Source organism: Myotis brandtii, unplaced genomic scaffold (genome assembly GCF_000412655.1).
Source record: "Myotis brandtii unplaced genomic scaffold, ASM41265v1 scaffold520, whole genome shotgun sequence".
NCBI classification, from domain to species: domain Eukaryota; kingdom Metazoa; phylum Chordata; class Mammalia; order Chiroptera; family Vespertilionidae; genus Myotis; species Myotis brandtii.
This window is the reverse complement of record NW_005369827.1, coordinates 162,045-168,881: the sequence shown is the minus strand read 5'-3', so window position 1 is coordinate 168,881 and position 6,837 is coordinate 162,045.

The following is a 6,837-nucleotide window of genomic DNA, read 5'->3' as shown; positions in this document are numbered from 1 at the left end:
GCCTTAAGCTCCCGACTTGGCTCCCCAGTGCCCAGCCATGGTAGGACACCTGAGTGGTCAGTAAGCAGGTCATCACAGCAGGGGTGGAGGTGATGGCAGTGGGAAGATGGAAGGGGCAGTGCTCACGACAGCGGGAACAATGAGGATGGTGGCAGTGGCTGTGTTGCTGCTGATTTCAATGGTGGCGGTGGCTGTGTTGCTGCTGATTTCAATGGTGGCATCCTGCACACAATGGTGAACTTGCCTCTGGTTCCAATGGAAAGCCTTCGGTTTTGTCAGCTCTTTTCTCTGATAAACACAAATTTTTTTAAAAAAAGCCCATATGAGGGTTAATTTTTATGTGTCAACTTGACTAGACTATGTTTGGTCAAATATCCAATTAACACTTAACTTAGTAGCCTTTGGTTCTCTTTCTTTGGAGAACCCTGACTAATACACCTATATTTTTCACAAACATTATATGGTATTTCCAGAAATTTTGTGTTTAAAAAAAGTATCTTATCTTTGTAAGCAGAGTGCGTGGGAAACCTGAAGATCTGAAGTTGCGAATCACAGCAGCCCTGCCTGGACCAAATGTCCGTGGAATGGGTGAAAGTTGTATAGGATAGAGGAGGAAGTGTGTGGGTCGGGAAAACCCCACGGAGCTTTCCCCGGGTTCTGGAATTCCCTTCCCATACCGTCCCCTACTGTATTCTTTATGAAACCACTCCAAACAATAGCGGGTACGACAAGCACTCAAAAAAATGGTGGCAGCTTTTATTGTTATTTTAGGGGAAGATGTGCCTTCCCCATTCAGAATGTTCCCTTTTATGTGGAGGAAGGTCCACAAGGGGAGTAATCTGGCCTTTCCCTCCTCTCCCTGTTCACAGATGGCTGAGTTTAGAAGGAGAGACAGAGTGTATTAGTCTCTCAGGGCTGCTGAAACAAAGCAGCCCACGGGGTGACTAAAATCATAGACATGTCTTCTGTGGCAGTTCTGGAGGCCAGCAGTCTAAAATCAAGGTTTGGACAGGGTTGGTTCCTTAGGGAATCCCTGAGGAAGACTCTGTCCCAGGCCTCTCTCCTAGCTTCTGTTGGTCGCCTGAAATCCCTGGTGGTCCTTGGTTTGCAGCTGCTTCACGTCAACCTCTCCACCTCACCCTGCAGCTTCACATGGCCTTTTCCTCTCTGTCTTCCGCCCTTTCCTTCTAAGAACACTTGCCATTTGATTTAGGGCTACCCTAACCCAGGATGATCTCATCATAATATCCTTAACTTAAGTACGTCTGTAAAAAGGCTCCCACCTGCCCTCCTCCCCCCAATAATGTCAGTCACAGATGTTGGCTGGGCATATCTGTTGGAGGCTACCATTCAATTCACTGCACCGAGTCTGTGTATTCCAGTCTCTTCCTCTCATTTTCTTCTTGTGAGCCTGCCTGCTGAGAATATGATTTCTGCTCCGACTGTTCTGCTGTTGGTTTTATAGGAGTCTTGCGCTCTGCCAGAAACCCTACCACAGCCATGCAATCTTTGTGCTTGCATTATAAATTGGTGTAATTCTGGGTTCAGAATTAGAAACCCACTTACCCGCAGCCATAAAGCCTTATTCGTCAATATCAACGACCGTTTGGTCTCCCATTTGCCCTGTTCTTCTATCTCATTTCTCAATTAGTGTAGAATTCAGGAATGGCAGAAAGGCGTTCCTTTCCCAGCTCCCTAGAAAATTCAATTAATATTACTTAAGGCTCAGCTCAAATATCAGCACATTTCTAAATTCTTCCCCAACTCTCACAGGCAAAATTAGCCTTCTCTTCTAGGCCTTCATTCATTCTCCTTCATTCTCTTCTGTTAGTACCTTCCTGGGGGAGATTACAGTTGTTCACAGACTGTTTCCATTTTATACCCCCCGAATCCCTTCCCATTTCATCTATGAATAAATGACTGGGACAAGCAGGAGCTATATTTTGACAACCGAGATATGTATAAGATATATATAAGGTTGTACAGCACAGGACACATGACCAGCCTGGGACCGTTCAGCCACCATACATCCCGTTACTCTGTCATGCTTTTGATTTCATTGTCATCTTTGTTTTCTTTACTTTTTTACTGGAAGTGAGGTCCAAAGTATCTTGTATTTTTGTCAAAGCAAATTTATGGCCTTTGCCTTCTAAGAAATGGTGATATTTTATACTGCCTTATATATCTTATGATGGGTCATTTTTTTTTTTTTTAACTTTTGGAAGGTTGTAAAAAAAAGGCATAACAAAGAACATAAAACTCACTGTCCAAAGGGTCCCTGTCAACTTATCTTTCCAGTTTTTATTCCCTTTCTCAATTCCATAGATGAATGTATAATTCATTCCCTAATGAGATTATATAACTTGTGTCTGATTTTTATTTAACATTATATTAGTGTACATTTTCCTTTGTCATGATATAGTTTCCAAACAACGATTCTTTCAGAAGGCTCTATAATATTCATTCTTATAAATACAATTCATTCAACTATTTTCCTCTTACAGGGTCATTCAAGTTGTTTTTAATTTTATTTGTTTAAAATAACTTTGTAAAAATGTATTTTTAAAAATATATGTTTATTGATTTCAGAGAGGAAGGAAGATGGAGAGAGAGATGAAAACACCAATGATGAGAGAGAATCCTGCATGCCCCACACTGGAGATCAAGCTCGCAAACCGAGCATATGCTCTGACCAGGAATTGAACCGTGACCTCTTGGTCGATGCTCACGCCAGCCGGGAGAAAAATGTATTAAAAAAATCTGTCAAAACTCAGATGTTATTTGTAGCAAAGCTGACCTGTTGACACAGTCCCACTCAATGTGGCAAACAATACAGTGGGAGATTGGACCGGGGCGAAGTCAGCTGATATGACTGGCAGCCGGAGCCACATCCCTCCTGTGATGTAAGCAGCTGCAGACCGCTCTCTGTGCGTGAGCTCACGCGGTGGAAACCGCAGTCCCGCGTCCCTGGCCACAGCCGATCGAACTGAAAATTGACGCCTGACCCAAAGGCGGCCATACATGGGGTGTCCAGTAGCCAATGAGAGGGGCCGGTGCAAGAGCTGCACCCAACATGGTCACTGTGTCCTAGCTGACCGTGGCTGGCCAATGCAACAAAGCCTCTTCCACATCATCTGAGACCTGTCAGGGGGTCTACGTCAAGAGGTTGAGCAGAGATGGGCAGGTACCCAGAGAGAAGTCAGAAAGCCCTGTCCACACGGCCACGAAAAAGCGGGAGCAACGGTGCCGAGGGAAGAAACGCAGAGAGGACTTGGCAGCGCGCAGGGAGGGCAGAGGCAGAGCACAGCCGACTCACGGCCCTGGCAGAGCCCTCGGGAGGGAGCAACAGATGCCTCCCGCTGAAGCGAAGTCAAGAAGAACAGGTGGCTGGAGGTGTCCTGTGTCCTGAATGACATTCCCAGCTCCGCCGGGCAGCTGCTCAAGCTGCTTCCTGCTTCTGCCTGCTTCCTCGGGTATCCTTACAGTGAACCGCATGAACCCAAGTAACCAGAGAGCATCGCCTTCCCTGGCCACCGCGAGAGCCTAATCAACACCATGCAATATGCATCTCTCTGTGCTGGCGGGCGTCAGGTGGCAACATGACCGCTTGTGTTTATGATCCTCCTGACTGGACTCCCTGAGGTCAAGGACTCTGCGCGATGCCTTTTTAAAGCGCCCTCAGCAACTGGGATAGTGCACCGCACATAGTAGGTGCTTAATAATTGTTTGAGGGATGAGTGACCGGTGAGCAGCATGAGTGTGCGTGTGACCCAAACCGCTATTGAAACACAGGGAACTCAATTCGATAGCTTTTCTCTAAAGGCGGTAACTTTCTGTGTGTTTTTTGTTGTTGTTTGTTTGTTTGTTTTTGTTTTGTTCTCTATGAATAAAGGATATAAAGCCTTTTCATCTCCCCAATTTTATTTGAAACAATGGCTAGGCAAAAATTCCCTTTTAATATTGTTGTAAGTAAAACACATTAAAAGTATATTTATTCACCAAACATGGATTGAGCCCTGCCTGATATCAAACATTACATTAAGCTCTTGGTATACATTATACTAAGCTGCTTGGGGACAAAAGCACACGATAAGATAGACTCCCAGCCCTTATGGTGCGTTCAGCCTAGGAAAGGCAGGAAGTATGTCACCCATACCAAGAAGAAGAAAACAATGTAGAATGGCTGCAGTGGTCCAAAGTGCCGAGGGACGTGGTTGTAGAAATAGGATTTCAGAAAAGACACTGACAAGTTGCATAGAAAGGCGCTAGCTCTTAAGGAGATAGCAGCATCTTGTAAAACAGTGGTTAATAATTCTCTCCCTGTCAGTTTCATAGGGCATGATCTTCAAACGTCAGACTTTCCCAAGTTATTTGAAATGTAATAGGTTTTGAGCTCCAGAATTTACTTTTTTCCTGGTACCATTTACCCACTGTCTGAAGGCAAGATGTTGTTATTACTGTTTCAATTGAGACAAGCAATCACAAATTATTTTTTTTCCAAAAGGAGACTCGGCAAAACAGTACTCTGATATGATAAGTGTTACATGAGCTGGCCGATGTTTTTAATGAGTTGGATGAGTTCGATTTGACAATATCACATGCTTACATTTGCTGATGTAACTTAAAATTGTGACTCAAATTGCAAAACATTTATTTTATGGTATTCAAATTTTGAGCCATAGTTACTGAGATATCTGAGCTACTTTTTTTTATTGAAGATATTGTTGAACTTCCCATCATATGCTACAGATATATTTGAAAAGCATCTTCCCAGTGCACACTTAAATTAGCAGAGGAGCCTCTTACACTTGGGAATAGAATCTCCTGTTACTCAAACTTTTGGCCTACTTTCAAACTTTGGCACAAATGTAATTGAAGAGTATCCTGAGTGTGCCAGGTCTGCTGTTGGAAAAAACAGCTACTATTTGTAGCTGCTCACCTGTGTGAATCAAGATTTTTCTCAATACTGTGCAAATAAAGTAAAACACAGAAGCGAACTGTATGTTGAGACTAATCTAATCCTGCAGTTGTTATTCTTTATCCCCAATTAAAAGTTTTTGCTTTATGTTTGCAAAAGAGAGTAGACCGTTGTTCTGACCTACCCAGAACCTTCCCTTTTCCTTTTGGCAACAGCGCCTCAGTTTTCCTCTGAGACACCACCTGCCTCCCCAATCAGTCCCTGGAGCCTGGGTGTATGCAGGACCCACCATGACCGTTTAGTCTGTACCATTGTCCAGACCAGTGATAGGTCCAGCATCGGCATGTGAACCAGGTCAGGCCAGGCCACTGAAGCTTAGTTCTGGGACTGTGTTGGGCTCTGCTGGGAAGGAGATTACAACTGATAAAGATGGTTATAAGCCCAGAGCTGCAGCTGATAGAGAGAAACGTGGAGCTTAGAAATGGACAGAAATCTTTGATGATATTCTTTCCTCCCCTCAGTCAACTGATTCCTGAATCCCAGGACCACTTCTAGATTTACATTAGTTAATAAATCTTTTTCCTACCCTCCTTTTTTTTCTTTTCTGAGTTAGTTTGAGTTGGGTTTCCAGTCACTTGTTACTCCCCTCTTCCCCCCAGATCTTGACTAATGTTCAAATGATTACAATTTTTCTCATTGGTTGATTTAAGAATAAGTAAATGTAATAATAAAGGTAAGATTATAAAGTAAGTTTTTCCTAGTAAAGCATCACTTCTCTTTGTTATGGACATTAAAGTGCCCTGTAAGAATTACTTGAAAAAAGAACTGTTGAAATATAAAACTTAAAAATTAAATATAAAATGCTTCTACTTCCCCCCTCCGCCCACCTACAAAATAAGGTCAAGTGCATGCGTAGCAAGTCATCACAGACCATTTGCAGTCTGTTCTGACCTACCTTCCCAGCCTCAGGCCTTGCTCTCTCTCCATGCCAGAACCCAGCACTCTCCCCTAGCTGCCTCTGCCCCTCACCTTTTCTGAGTGTTGCTTAGCTTGTATCTTCTGTTAAGAAAACCACCCTTTGCTAGCTGTTGGTTTTTTTTCACTAGTTCTTTATGGTTCAGCTAAATAGCACTTCCTCTGTAAAGCCTTCCAGAATCTGCCCATGGAGAATTAATAGCTCTCCCTTCTGCTTAGCCCTCATCACAGACTGACCCATATCACGGCCGGGGGTACATGACACATGACTGCCTTCTTTGTAGTCTGGAGTCCACAGACAGGACCTATCTTATTCATATATGTATACTTCCTGCTTAAACTCTGTCCGGCACCCAGTAAGCACTCAATGAATATTTATCAAGTGAAATTTCAATGCCCGAGCTTGGGGCATCCTTGCTCTTGTCTTACTCTCTTGGGTGCTACCGGCCTTTCTCATCTAGGGTGTAAAGGGAGCTGTTCATCCCTAGTAGTAGAACTGTCAGCATTCACAGTCACCAAGCACCATAAATGACCCATGGTCCACCCATTCAAAGACTCCCAGTCCAAGGGTGACTTTTATTAACTCTATTTATTGGTCCAAACATAATAAACCCCTTGGTTTTAATGAGACCTTGAGCCAAATATTGAAACACACAGATCAAAGAGCCTCCAAGGCCACTCAGCACTGAGGCTGTTACGGTTCTCCATGAATTTGTATTCTGGCTCAGGGGTTTAATGTATTTTTCTTTGGCATTTTCCATTTATCACAAGCATGAGAAATGCTTACCCAAGGAGTTTACAAGGATTTCAAAACACATTCAGCTATCGGAGGCTTGCTTCGGATCCAACCATACTGGGTGTGTCACCTTCTTTGGGCATCACTCATGCCTCATGTCATCTTCGTCGGTCTGCTTAATTGAGTTGCGTGCTTTGAGCCATCTGAC